The following is a 14,380-nucleotide window of genomic DNA, read 5'->3' on the forward strand; positions in this document are numbered from 1 at the left end:
GAAGGCGAGAGTGGTCCCAGGGTGTCGGGTCATCTGGAAAAGTGGGGTGGTTAGTGTTTATGGGCTGGGTAATTTCACAGGCTAAGTGGGAGGATTATTCCAACTATTCCAGAAAAGGGGCAGGGATTTCCAGGAACTGGGCCACCGTCCACGTTTTGACCTTTTATGGTCAGCCTCGGAACTGTCATGGCGACTGTGAGTGTGTCACTTAGCATATGCAAATCTATTACAATGAGCGTAAAATGAGGCTCGAGGTCTTCTGGAAGTCGAGTCTTCCACCTTCTTGGGCCTAAGTGGTTCTAACCAGTTTATGTCCTGTACTCCACGGCGAAAGGTTGTGCCCTGCCCCCTTCCCTGCTGACTCATGAGGACACAGAAGGTGCTGGCTAAGACAGCAGGAGGAACTTTACCAGAACAGCAACTTGATCTTGACTTCCCAGTCTCCAGAACTGTGAGCCCTAAGTTTCTGTTGTTTATAAGACACCCAGTCTGTGGTATTTTGTGATAGCAGGCCCCAATGGACTCAGACAAAGGGTAGGGGTCTGGGAGGCTAGAGGCTGCTGTGAAGCCAGGAAGCACAACTGAGTCACAGTGGATGTTTTCCATCAGTGTAAACAAAATTTGCATCACATTTTAAATGTAATTAGCGAGGTTATTATTTAAGGACAGGCTTTCTGGAAAGAATATTTACACCATGAGAAATCCAGATCCACACATTTTATGTTTTTTTAAAGTAGATGAACGCAGTTACCACCGTCTTTTGTCAGCATCATTTGCTTCCCAGGACATGTGTCCTAAGCTCCCACAAGAGGACGGGTGTGTTTATTTGTCCTACCGCAATGCCGTCTCTTTCCATGGGGGAGTTCATCACTCCCACGTGTGGCTTTCAAGTCCGGCAAGCACATTAACAGATGCATACAAAGCCCAGATGATGACGTAGAAGCCCTTCTTTGCTTATCATTTATCTGAATGTTATATAGGTTGGATTCACACTCATTCTCAGATAAAAACCAAATATTGCCACTTAACATCCTCGGTATATTTATTTTTTAAACCCAGAGGTATACACAAGACATCTAACTAGAGAAAATCTAGCTTTATCCATGTTAGCTGGAAATGTTAATCTGCATAACTAAAGGAAGCCAGGTGGTCAGCGGCCCTCACATCCACAGCACGATTTTGCTCAACAATAACAAGTTGTATACAAATCCGTTTCCATGGTTTGTTCATTGCAGCCGCTTTGCAGGTGGCGGAGGAGACGCAGCTTGTCTCTGCATGTTAAGGGGTGAGAATGTCACATTTCCCCACAACACGTTATAGACTAGTGTTTCATACATATGAGGCTCTTTGTCTAAGAGGGGAGTTTTATCCTGACAGGTTAAGATCCTGACCAAAGATGGTCCTGACCTTACTATTTTGTCTTCTCTCTTTTCAGTTTCAATTGCCTTGTGTTTTTCCTGCAAGAAACATTTCTCTCAAGTGCCTGCAGGACACTGATGAATTCCTTTCTGATCTGAATTCAGTGGAACCCAAAGAATATGCTCAAAGAAGTAAGTAGGTTTTTCTTAACCCGTTGGGTAGGTGAACGCAGGGCAGACAGGTTTGGGCTGGGGGCTAGAAAAACTCCTGAGAATTAAAAACCCAGAACCAAATAGGAGAGAGAAGGATCCTCAATTTATAAATTGCTCCAGGAATCAAGGAGGGAGGAGGAATTTTTATTGCAGAAGGCAATAGAGGGCGTGGTATTCTAGCCAGAAGGAATCTCGTGAGGACCAATATCAATAAGACGAGGATTACTTGTAAACTGTATGATGCTGTTTACTATTCTGAAGTTGATAACATTTCACTGTCATAGGGGATGGCTTGGTTTATTTCTTTTTCTAGACATTTAGTCTGCTTTGGGTAAAGAATAGCTTCATTATTCAGGAAACAGGGCTTGCCCATTATATGTCGGATAGTAAATTCTGAGGAGTATTCTGGTGAATGCATTGGCTCAAGCTGGAAGAAGTTCAATGGTAGCCAGACCTCTTTGCATGTGATATGGGTGGACATCAGGCTGCTGTAATTATTTTTGTTAGTTTCCCAAAATTATTTTCACAAATAAAGGGACATATATTGATATCTTCCTGACGGAAAGGGGCAGGAAATCAGATTCATTTTCAGCGGGATAACCTCTCTAGGAGAATGATTCATTGTTGATGCTGATGTAAACGACTAACAAGGAAAAGTGTAAAAACTCACTCCTTCCAAAGCCAGAAACACTATCAAGCACTTTCCATTTCTGCTTTGTACACATGACTAGTTTATTTCGTATTGGAAAAACCTTTAGTAGCGTAATATACATTATAAAGAGAAAACAAGTTTTGATCTAATATTGAGTAACTCAAAATGGCACATGGTTTGAAGCAAGTGCCATTCTACACTGAATTATGTGTCCTGATAGTTAATGAAATGGTAGGGAGATTTGAATCCAATGGATTCAATAACCACCTTCAAGTTGTATTTTGGAATTGATTATGTTTTGCTACAGCATTTGGTGATGTTTGACAGGGAACATTCTGACAAACCCAGGCCAAGAAAATCCAGAAGGGTGCAATGATTTCTGGTGATGCAGTGGTCGTACATATTGTCATCATTAGTCACAGGCTTGTTGATGCTTTATTTGTCTTATAAGTGACTCTAGTCATGTACCAATGATGTTTCATCTGTAGGCATCTGAAAGTTGAAATTCTTTTTTTTTTTAGTTAAAAAAATTTCCCTGTGTTGAATGGTCCAAGAAAGAATTGAATGATGTACATAAGTGGATAGATGACAATAACTTAATTTAACAGATGAATACTACTATCTAGTGTTTTAACTGATTTTCTTTCTAACGCACCCCAAAAACACTTGACATCATTGCTTTGACATTTTGCCTGAAATTTCTGAGCGCAGAACGTAGTTCTGACCTTTGTTCTCAGCATGGTTTTCCTGGCAGTCATGTGGATGCAAAAATATGAGTCAATATTTAGAGAGTACTTTTACATGGCAGGTACTGTCCCCAGCCCTAGGCAAAAGTTGTCTCACTTAGTCCTAATGCACCCCACCACCATGGGGAGGGTGTTATTATCACCTCTATTTTATAAATGAACCACGAAGTTGTAAAGTATCTTGCCGAAATAAGTGGTGCAGATAGGATTTCAACCCAGATCATCTGATCCCCGAGCCTGCATTTTCAATCACTGCCTAAGAAGCAGCAGCCAGAGAAACAAGACAAAAAAATAGTCATCAGCAAAAAAAGGAATGAAGCAGAGATACATGTATCAATATGGAGGGAATATACTGAAGTAACATCAAGAAAAAAAAGTTGTAGAAGGATATATATAGTATGTAAAGTTTACAAAATGCAAATTAAGGTGCTCTCCTTTGGGAGACCTATGTAAGTAGTACGAATGGAAATGATAACCTCCGAATTCAGTTAGAGGTTGCCTTGCAGTGGGCGTGGTGAGGGTGCGGATGTCCTTGGGGACCCACCAGATCTCAAACGATGGGTCAGGCTGTGTTTTTTTAAGCTGGTGATTGAAACATAGGTGTTTCTTGCTGTTTCTCTTTATGCCTTTTTAAGATATTAAATGTTGCCTAATAATGTTTCAAAACTCCATCCCCAATCCAAAGCACAGAGGTGACAATAGGAGAGCCTCTGAATATGGGTGAGGTCTGAGGAATAAAGTGGAGAGAAAGTGTTCTTGAAATTCAGGCTGACATGTTTTTGCACAAGGGAATTGGCATCATTGCAGCTCAGGAGCAGGGAGAGAGCGAGAGAGCCTGATATTAGAGCCTGAGACAGACAGTCTGGCAGTGGGAGGACGGATTAAGCAGCATAGAGCTTATGAGAAGGAAGCGTATAGTAATACGACTCCAAAGTGAAGTTCCCGTGGTTCGTTCCCGCCATCCTTCTCCATTCACTTTCAAGCCCACCATCTTAACGGGAACAGAATCCATCAAACAGTATTTGTATGCTTTAATTTTGCCACGCTCTTGGGTCTGTGTCTAATTTTATCCTTTCTTTCACTGCTGAAGTCCTCAGGCCAGTGTTCTGGCCCCTTTGCTTCTTCTTTTTTTTTTTTTTTTTTTTTTTTTTTGCGGTACACGGGCCTCTCACTGTTGTGGCCTCTCCCGTCGCGGAGCACAGGCTCCGGACGCGCAGGCTCAGCGGCCATGGCTCATGGGCCCAGCCACTCCGCGGCATGTGGGATCTTCCCAGGCCGGGGCACGAACCCGTGTCCCCTGCATGGGCAGGCGGACTCTCAACCCCTGCGCCACCAGGGAAGCCCTGGCCCCTCTGCTTCTGATTTTGTTTTTGTTTTGTTTTTACACTCCATAATCCACAGAAATCTACACTGAATCCCTTATTACATATAAAAATTGCAGCCTAAAAATCTCTGTAACCAAGTAGATACAACTTACATTATCAAGAAGAGAAAAATTAGATGAAAAACTATTGAGCATCTAGAAAATAAAATATTATGAACTAAAAATAATGCCTTTGAAAAATATTTAATGGTATGGAAGATAATCTTAGTATATTATTAAGGAAAAAAATCAGGATACAAAGCAATATGTATAATATAATACCTTTTTTGGAAAACATATAGAGATAACTGTGTGTATATGTGTTTATATATATATATATATTTATACAGAAACGTATATTTATAGAGACAGAGAGAGAGAGAGGTGCTATGTCTCTTCTGTAGAGAGAGATTGTCTATCTTGTTTTCCTTTGCAAACTCAAAACCTAGCACGGTGCCTGGAACTCAGAGTGTGTATTAGGTGTATACCACATCAATCACATATATATAAATGAATGATTAATAAAAGACTATGAAAACACTCAAAAAACATCTCTGGCATCCTCCCTCCTGATTAATCTTTTTTTCTCTCAATTTCCTTTCTCCTTGACCGCTGTGGGATTTCACTTCCTTCTTAAAACTCATCTGTTTCTAATTCAGGGATGGTCTTTCCTGATGGGGATCCTTCTTCTCTCTCCTGCCCTTTCTCTCTCCACCTGATCGCCTGTACCTTCCCACCTGTTCCTTTCCTCATCGTACATTTCTTGTAAACAAGTCACATTTTAGAGACAAGGTGTTGGCCCACAGACATCCTGATGCCTGGGCTCTCATCCTGTTTAGGCCGATAGTCAGCTGTGCGGTTGGCCCTACCCAAGCCATGTCACTTTGCTGAACAAGTTTCCTCACCTATGAAGTGGAGAGGCTGTGTTTCTCCAAGTCTGAAAATCTACAGCAGCTTAAAACATGTTCTAATTCCTGCACCCACCAATCTGCTCCAGCCGGGGTTAAATGTTCAATCTGGTTGTCCAACACAGTGACTTTTAAGGGTTGAATCACATAAATTAACAATTGAGTAAATTATGTTAAGAGCAAAAGGAATGAATACCCCAGGTTCACCACTTCCTAACTGTCGTATGCACTTGACCATCTTCTGTACTCTTGAACTGAGTCTGTGTGGTGAAAATGTATTGCTGTGCTACTGGACATCATCCTTTAAGCTTAAGTTCAGGGATGTCAGGCTGGGAGCTTGAAGTCAGCTGTGGTAGAAGTATATTCACCACACAAGTCAGCAATCGCTGTAGGTCAGGGCTTGATGTTTTGTTGACTGTCTAGGCTTCAGAAGTTGATGGAGAAAATGTTACAAATTAAAATAAAACTTAAACGTGTGTTATGTCTATAGCCTTTGCATTATAAATAGCACCCAAAAACTGTTATTCAGCAAAAACATTGCTCACATCATGGACAAATGAGTGAAGTTCTGACATATATCTTTCTGGCTTCACATCCCTATTACTCATTAAGGTGGACAAAAATATCACCCAACATTTATGTGGGGATGACACTCACTGGTGTCATAGGTAAAATCATAGGTTGGCTACAGATATGAGAGTTTGGCAAAAATTAGTGAATGCATTCTGTGAGAATCAGTTGGCTATATATGGAATTTATAACAAGGAATATTATTGATTTAATTATTATTTGTAATCTGTACGTGTTATGGGCTGAACTGTGTTTCTCCCAAATTCATATGTTGAGGACTTAACTCCAGTACTTCAGAATGTGACTGTACTTGGAGACGGGGTCTTTAAGGAGATAATTAATGTGAACTGAGGTCATTGGGATGGGCCTAATCTAATATGACTGGTGCTTTTATAAGAAGAGGATATTAGGACACAGACACACCCAGAGGGAAGGCCAAGTGAAGGTGCAGAGAAGGTGGCTGTCTACAAGCCAAGGAGAGAGGCCTCAGTAGAAACCAACCCTGCCAACACCTTGATCTTGGACTGTTAGCCTCCATGACTGTGAGGAAATATATTTCTGTTGTTTAAGCCACCCAGTCTGTGGTATTTTGTAATGGTAGCCTGAGCAAAGTAATACACTATGCTATACATCCTTTTTTTTTTTTTTTTTTTTGCGTTACACGGGCCTCTCACTGTTGCGGCCTCTCCCCCTGTGGAGCGCAGGCTCCGGACGCACAGGCTCAGCGGCCATGGCTCACGGGCCCAGCCGCTCCGCGGCATGTGGGATCCTCCCGGACCGGGGCACGAACCCGTGTCCCCTGCATCTGCAGGCGGACTCTCAACGACTGCGCCACCAGGGAAGCCCCCCTATACATCCTTTATATCAGTATAATGTATGGTGTATGTGTGTGTGTATATATATATATTTTTTTCCCCTCATTTTGGGGAGAGAGCAGATTATTAAACATTTATCTTCACTGCCCAGCCCCACCCCACTGCTAGCAAAACCTCTAGGAGCTAGACTTCTTTTTTTTTTTTTGGCTGCGTTGGATCTTTGTTGCTACGCACGGGCTTTCTCTTGTTGCAGCGAATGGGGGCTACTCTTTGTTGTGGTGCGCAGGCTTCTCATTGCGGTGGCTTCTATTGTTGCAGAGCACAGGCTCGAGGCATGTGGGCTTCAGTAGTTGTGGCATGTGGGCTCAGTAGTTGCAGTGCGTGGGCTCTAGGGCACATGGGCTTCAGTAGCTGTGGTGCACGGGCTCAGTAGTTGTGGCTCGTGGGTTCTAGAGCGCAGGCTCAGTAGTTGTGGTACGTGGGCTTAGTTGCTCTGTGGCATGTGGGATCTTCCCCGACCAGGGCTTGAACCCGTGTCCCCTGCATTGGCAGGCGGATTCTTAAGCACTGCACCACCAGGGAAGTCCCTAGGAGCTGGACTTAAGAATCTGAATTTTAAGGAAGCTTCTTACCTGATTCTGATCATTGTGATAGTTAGCTGAAAATAGGGATGTCAGTTTTACTGGTAATTACTGGTGAAAACATACGTCAGACAAGATTCCAAAGGTAGACAAAAAACCCGACCCCCTGTATTAGTTTGCTAGGGCTGCTGTAACAAAGTACCACAGACTGAGGGGCTTAAACAAGGGAAATTTATTTTCTCACAGCTCTGGAGGCTGGAAGTTCAAGATCAAGATGCTGGTAGGGTTGGTTTCCTCTGTGACCTCTCTCCTTGGCTTGCAGATGGCCAATGACCACCTTCTCCCTGGTGTCTCTCTGTGTGCCCAAATATCCTTTTACACAGACACCAGTCAGATTGGATCAAGGCCCACTCTAACAGCCTCATTTTAACCTAAAAACCCCTTTTTGGGACTTCCCTGGTGGTCCAGTGGGTAAGACTCCAAGCTCCCAATGCAGGGGGCCTGGGTTCGATCCCTGGTTGGGGAACTAGATCCCTCATGCATGCCGCAGCTAAGAGTCCGCATGCCACAACTAAGGAGTCCACATGCCACAACTAAGAAGCCTGCATGTCGCAACTAAAAAGATCCTGCATGCTACAACTAAGACCCGGTGCAGCCAAAATAAATAAACAAATAAATAAAAATAAAAATAAATAAATAAATATTAACCTATTCACCTCCTTTTAAAGGCCCTATCTCCATCACATTCTGAGGTACTGAGGTTAGGGCTTCAACATATGAATATTGGAATGTGGGGAGGTGGGTGTGGGGAACACAGTTCAGCCCATACACCCTGTAAAAGCCCATTTTGGATTTCTAACCTCTAGAACTATACGATAAATAATGTATGTTGTTTTAAGCCACAGAGTTACAACAATCAAAGTTACTTTTTTTTTACAGCAGCCATAGGAAACTCATACAGCCTTGCAGGAAGCTCACTTTGATTAGTGTGGCCACACATCCCGGTGACCCCATTTCTTACAGTTTTTCCTACCCCTTTGTTCTATCACCACTTTTGGTTCTCCACCCCCGACATCTACTTGTTTTCCTTGCTATGTTTTTAATATTGGACTCCAGTATAAAATGGTGAATTTATTCAGTAAATATGTGATCCTTATTAAATACTTGTAGAGGTAGAAGTATATCTATATATCCATATATCCTTTTCAGTTATTCTAATCTGGGAACTTACTGACTTTGGCTTTATCATATGTGTTCTGGAATAATGATTTCATGTCTCTTGTCTGAATATCTATCTTGTCTTGTTCCATCTTTTCTCTGGAGGAGGGGCACCTGGAAACTAAGAAGGGTTTATGCCCTTCTACGTTGGCAGTTGGTATAAATGTATATAATTTAAAAAGCAGATGACCAGACCACACAATAGAAAAACTATTGAAAGGGGGCTCTGAAGCCATGTTGTGTGTCTTTGGTCCCATCAGGCGTCTGATCGGTTATTTCTTCAGGTCTTTCCATGACCCACTCTGTTCTCCAATTTCCACCCTCCTGGGATCCTGTCTCTCCATAAACTTGTCATACCTTCCCCGAGCACATGGCTGCTGCTTCTCTCTAGGCTCGTAGCTTCCCCAGCCACACCTCACAAGCTAGTTAGTAGCATCCTTGGCTTGGATTAGAATCCCCACTCTGAGAGTGTTGCAGGTTGAACTGTGTCCTCCAAAAAGATATGTTGAATCCCGAACACCTGGTACCATGGATTTGTGATCCTATTTGGAAATAAGCTCTTTATAGATGTAATCAAGTTAAGATGAGGTCATGCTGGATTTGGAAGAGTCCTAACCCAGTGACTGGTGTCCTTATGAGGGAACTACACACGCAGACAGAGACACACAGGGAGAATTGATGCGTAACGACTGAGGCAGAGATTGAAGTGATGTGTCTAGAAGCCAAGGAACGCCAAGGACTGCCCGCATGATTTCAGACTTCTAGTCTCCAGAACTGTGGGACAAAAAATTCCTGTTGTTTCAAGCCACCCAGTTGGTGGAAATTTGTTAAGACAGCCCTAGGAAACAAATACAGGGAGCTATGGCTTCTTAAAACCACGATCCAGAAGAAAAAAGCATGTGTTTATTATCTGAGACAAAAATAAAAAAGCAAAACAAGCAGTCTCAGGTAGGTCCTGGAATTCATTTTCCTTGAGATGTACCAGGCCCACCCATGGTCATTTCATCAAGTCCAAGCAGACCCATTTGTAGCACTGTCTGCAGCGGGGGCCTTTCAGAGGGAATCTATTTATATGGAATTAAAACTTTGCTTAGCATATTGAGGGCTTGATGGTTTCACATGATGTCTGCATTTTCCTGTACTTTGTTCCTGGGGTGGGTGGGGGGGGTGGGGAGGTGGGTGGAGGGAGGCTTCGGGTTCCCAAGCAGCCTGCAGGGTTTTTCATTTCCTGTTTTCTCTAATCTCCTCACAGCCTTGAAATCTTCCCCAAGCAGCTACTTTTGCTATGAAACTTTTTTAACCCTTCGAGTCCCTTCTCCCTGGTCCTCAGCCCTCAGCCCACCCTGATGGCTGGGTTGCCGAACTTCCTACTCTGATCACTTACTCCCTTGGTTTCATCGTTTATCTCTTGAGGTGATTATTTCATGTCTCCTATCTGTGTGTCTCATCCTCTCTCCTGGAAGCCAAGGCCTGTGGCTCCTGGCATAGGAGGTAATCCATAGGTGGCACTCACTGGGCGAGCCAATCACTGGCCCCAGCCCTGCCTTTGTTCTCTGGTCATCAGTGGACGACTGACCATCTACATGATTTGCGTTCTCAGAATGTCGCTTCTTTCCCATCTGGCTGCCAGTCTAGAGGGCATTTTTTTACTCAAGCCCAGCCTCTCCACTGGTGCTGGAGCTAGGGGCAGAAAAGATGCTGAAACCAAGAAAATCTCAGAATAGAGAAAGGGTGACACAAGGGGCTTCACTGAAATTTCTGGGTTAGCTGGATTTCAAACATCCATGTTGTGGTAGGCTGAAACATAGATCCCCAAAGATATCTCATTCTAATCCCTGGGACCTGTGAATATTACCTTATATGGAAACAAGAGCTATGCAGATAAGTTTAAGTTAAAGATTTTTTTTTTTTTTTTTTTGCGATACGCGGGCCTCTCACTGTTGTGGCCTCTCCCGTTGCAGAGCACAGGCTCCGGACGCGCAGGCTCAGCGGCCACGGCTCACAGGCCCAGGCTGCTCCGCGGCACGCAGGATCCTCCTGGACCGGGGCACGAACCCGTGTCCCCTGCATCGGCAAGCGGACTCTCAACCACTGCACCACCAGGGAAGCCCCATATTTTAAAATTTAAGACCATTGACCAAGGTCTCTCTTTCCTTCATTTAAACCCAGAAATTAATCAATTCTGCATTTTAATATCCGCATATCGTTGCCAAGAAAGAAAATGTGTCTGCTAATTCGCTCAGCAGAATTGAAACAAATTGTTTTTAATCTTTTGGAAATGAAAACTTGGAACAACTGCCATGCAATTTGAAGTAACAGGTGGGCTTAATCATTAGTTTATTCTATCCTTCCCTCCCGTGACAATCACAATGTATTTAGATTTGGACAGGGCCCATGGCCTGGCACCTCAGGTTCTTGACAGAAACTAATTAAGGATAAGGCAGGAAAAGAACAACCTGTCCATTCGATTTCATAACCAGAAAGGAAGCAAATGCACCTGAAAATCTGCACAGCATACAAAATAACCTCAGGTAGAAAACCATAAATCCAATCCATTTACAAAGCAAAACACCAATTGGAAAGAGAACTAGAGTTTAATCTTCTCAAGTGAAGAATTAGGTATCTCTCTACATTTGTCCTTCAGGGATTTATCCAAGGGTCAAGAAAGGCTCTTATAGTTCCAGATCCTTAAACTTTAGGCTATCAATTTTGGGATACTCAGTGATGGAGAAGGGAATTTGGAAATCATGCAGTCTATTTATAATAAATACATCCAGTTTTGTTTCTGACACAGAGAGGGCCTTACAATACATTTGTGGAGCTGGATTTGGGGCACTTGCACTTATTTTTTTCAAAGTTTAATTCAACTAGCTCAGCAAATGTTTATTGACCTCCTCCTCTGAAATATCCACTGATGAAGACACAGCCCCTCCCTCACAGGGGAGACAGGCCAAGAGCTACAGGCCTTCTAGTCTGATACACTAAGCTAGAGTCTGGGCTGCTTCCTGGGCAGACCATCTTTCAGCCCAGACTCAAAGGATGATTCAGCATTTGCCAGGCAGACAGGAAGGAGGGACATTCCAGGCAGAAAGGCAGACAAGTGCAGGCCTGGTGCGTTCTGTATAATGGAGCAGAGGAAATGGGCGTGGGTGTGGGACGATGAAACTAGAGGCAGGTCTGGTCACGAATGGCCTTTTAAACCTAGCCTGGAGTCTGGAATTAATCTGAAAGAGCTCAGCAGTCAAGGCCAGCCGCACATAGCATCTCCTGGGAACATTTGAAAAACAATTAATGCCCAAGCCTCACCCCTGACCAATTAAGTCATTCTTTGTGAGGGTGGAGCCTGGGCTTCAGTATTTTTTAAATATTGCCCCAGGTGCTTCTAAGGTCTGCCCAGGATTGAAAATCCCCTCTCTAGATAAGAGATCTGCAAAGGTTTCCTCTAAAGAACCAGATAGTAAATATTTTCAGTTTTGTGGGCCGGTACAGCCTCTGTTGCAACTACTCAACCTTGCCTGTATTAATAAAGCAGCATTGACAATATGTAAACAAATGAGATGGCTATATTCCAATAAAACTACTTACAAAAATAGCAGGGCCATAGTTTGCCAACTCCTACTCTGGAGGATGGAATATCTTTGAAGAATTTTTCAAAATATTGATTTTAAAATTCTGTTCATATTTTATTGTTTATACACTATATTTGTTAAATATGTGATTCTATTCTCATTGTAAAAGAATGGAAACAGGGCTTCCCTGGTGGCGCAGTGGTTGAGAGTCCGCCTGCCAATGCAGGGGACACGGGTTCGTGCCCCGGTCTGGGAAGATCCCACATGCCGTGGAGCGGCTGGGGCCCGTGAGCCATGGCCGCTGAGGCTGCACGTCTGGAGCCTGTGCTCCGCAACGGGAGAGGCCACAATGGTGAGAGACCCATGTACCGCAAAAAGAAAAAAAAAAAAAAAAAGATTGGAAACAATACAGACAAAGCTCAAGTCTTTTTTGTTCACTCATTCAATTCTTAGTCCCCTTCCTGGATAACAGCTGTTTAGCAATAGGTGTGTATCCTTCTAGAACTTTCTCCTTGCATTTTTGTTCATCTATATCTACCAGAAAGATATTGTTTTGTTTTGTAAAATTGAAAAATATATTTATTGTTCTTAATCTTTTTTTTTTTCCATGTTATAGTGTCTTGGAGCATTTCCCACAGCAGCAAATATAGATCTACCTCATTTTAGTTGTTGCACATGAAAGTACTGTAGCTCATTTAACTTTTTCCTGCTGAACGATTTGAAACTACTGACAGTAAACTGTTTTTGTCCCCTAAAATGGATCTTTCATGTGGTTCCACCTAACAGTTTGTGTCCATTTTTCTGCTTTTACAAGCATTAATACCACAAGCATCTGGCAATTCTGTGCTCATATGTGTTTCCCTGGAGCAGATTCTGAGATGTGGAATTGCTGGGCCACTGGGGATACGGTTAGAAAGGAGCCTTTGGTTAAACCACAGACATCAACCCTGACAACCTTCAGCAAAAAGGGGAGTTTCTCGGCAGACGCCGGGCAGCTCACAGAAGGGAGAGTAAGGCCTGCTGGGCTTGAAACCAGTCACTGGACCAGCGAGGTCCAAACAGCCTCCACAGCGGCGCACATGCTACAGCCTCTGAGGAAACCACCTGTGGATGAATGAAGCCCAAGCTTCTCTTCAGGCCTTGACTCACTCCACACTAGTCCTGGGACCTCATGTCACAGGGACAGGAGGGCAGAGCAGGAGCGGCCTCCAGGGATCCCATCAGCTTCCGTAATGAGAGGACACAGCACCTTGGTATTTTTTCAAGACTCCATGCAGTTGGAAAGTGGCAATTTTCCAAAAGAAAATTTAGTTGCTATTAGGAAGGAGATTAGCTCCCAGGAGGCCAGATTGAGAGAACGATTTCTTCATATTCTTACCAACATTCAATTTTATCAACCTTCTAACTCTTACCAATCAGATGGCTAGAAAAAATTGGAGTCTAATTGTGGTTTCTTGGTGAGACTGAACAACTTTCTCATATTTATTGGTCACTTGGATTTCCTTCTCCAAGAGTTGCCTGTTCATATCCTTAGCAGGTTTTAAATCAGTTTCTTTGACTTTTTAAAAATTACCGACTTGTATTTGCTTTTGGTTTTTTTTTCTTTTGGCCACGCTGCACAGCTTGTGGGATCTTAGTTCCCCGACCAGAGATCGAACCTGGGCCCACAGCAGTAAAAGTGCCAAGTCTTAAACACTGGGCCGCTAGAGAAGTCCCCCCATATTACTGATTTACTCCAATATACTCCAATATAAATGCAAAAAAATAATGAAAAAAATAAAAATAAAAATTACTGATTTGTAAGGGCTTTTAATATGATCAGAATACAATTCTTTATCCGAGTTATTAATACAGTAAATATGACCTCTCCCTTAAGAGTTATATTTTAACTTTGTTCCTGGTGCCTTGGAAGCGTTGTAAGGAGAGGAGGGATGTGGTCAATCTTGTGACTCAGGCAGTTTAGCTTAAAAGATGATCACTGGCTACAAGTCACTGTGGATACCAGCTCTAAGGTTCTGGGTGTGGTCAGAGCCAAGGAGGGTCACATTCACAGGAGGGAAAAGGGGAAAGTAAGTTTCGCTTATCACAGCAATAACCTGGAATACTTAGAAGCATAAAAAAGAGGCCAGTGATAACAGACACCCACTGGATGAGCCCAAGTGGCCAGAGCAGCAGAACTTGCCAGAAGAGGAGAGGGTTCATGGTGAAAGTCAGTTTACCCTGGGCAGCTCAGCAGGGGCCATTTGCCCAATTATGGCCAGGATGTTTTCAAAATAACATATTACTTTCTTAAAAAGCACTCATGTAAGCAAAATGCAATTCCTTCAACCTGATTTCTACATTACACTTGGGAACTCAATTATTAGTAAAGACAGAGACAGAAATGC

The 14,380-nt window shown here is 43.1% G+C and overlaps 1 pseudogene across 1 annotated transcript in view; it reads left to right on the forward strand.

Moving 5' to 3' along the window:
• Window positions 1-1,396: 1,396 nt before the first annotated feature.
• LOC308627137 (O-acyltransferase like protein-like) overlaps window positions 1,397-14,380 on the forward strand; it is a 61,396-nt pseudogene continuing 48,412 nt past the window's right edge. The window contains exon 1 of the transcript in view: window positions 1,397-1,550. The product of the transcript in view is annotated as an O-acyltransferase like protein-like (transcript). The remainder of the gene's footprint in view (window positions 1,551-14,380) is intronic.

Source organism: Mesoplodon bidens (assembly GCF_964165515.1).
Source record: "Mesoplodon bidens genome assembly, chromosome: 13".
In the NCBI taxonomy this organism is placed as follows: domain Eukaryota; kingdom Metazoa; phylum Chordata; class Mammalia; order Artiodactyla; family Ziphiidae; genus Mesoplodon; species Mesoplodon bidens.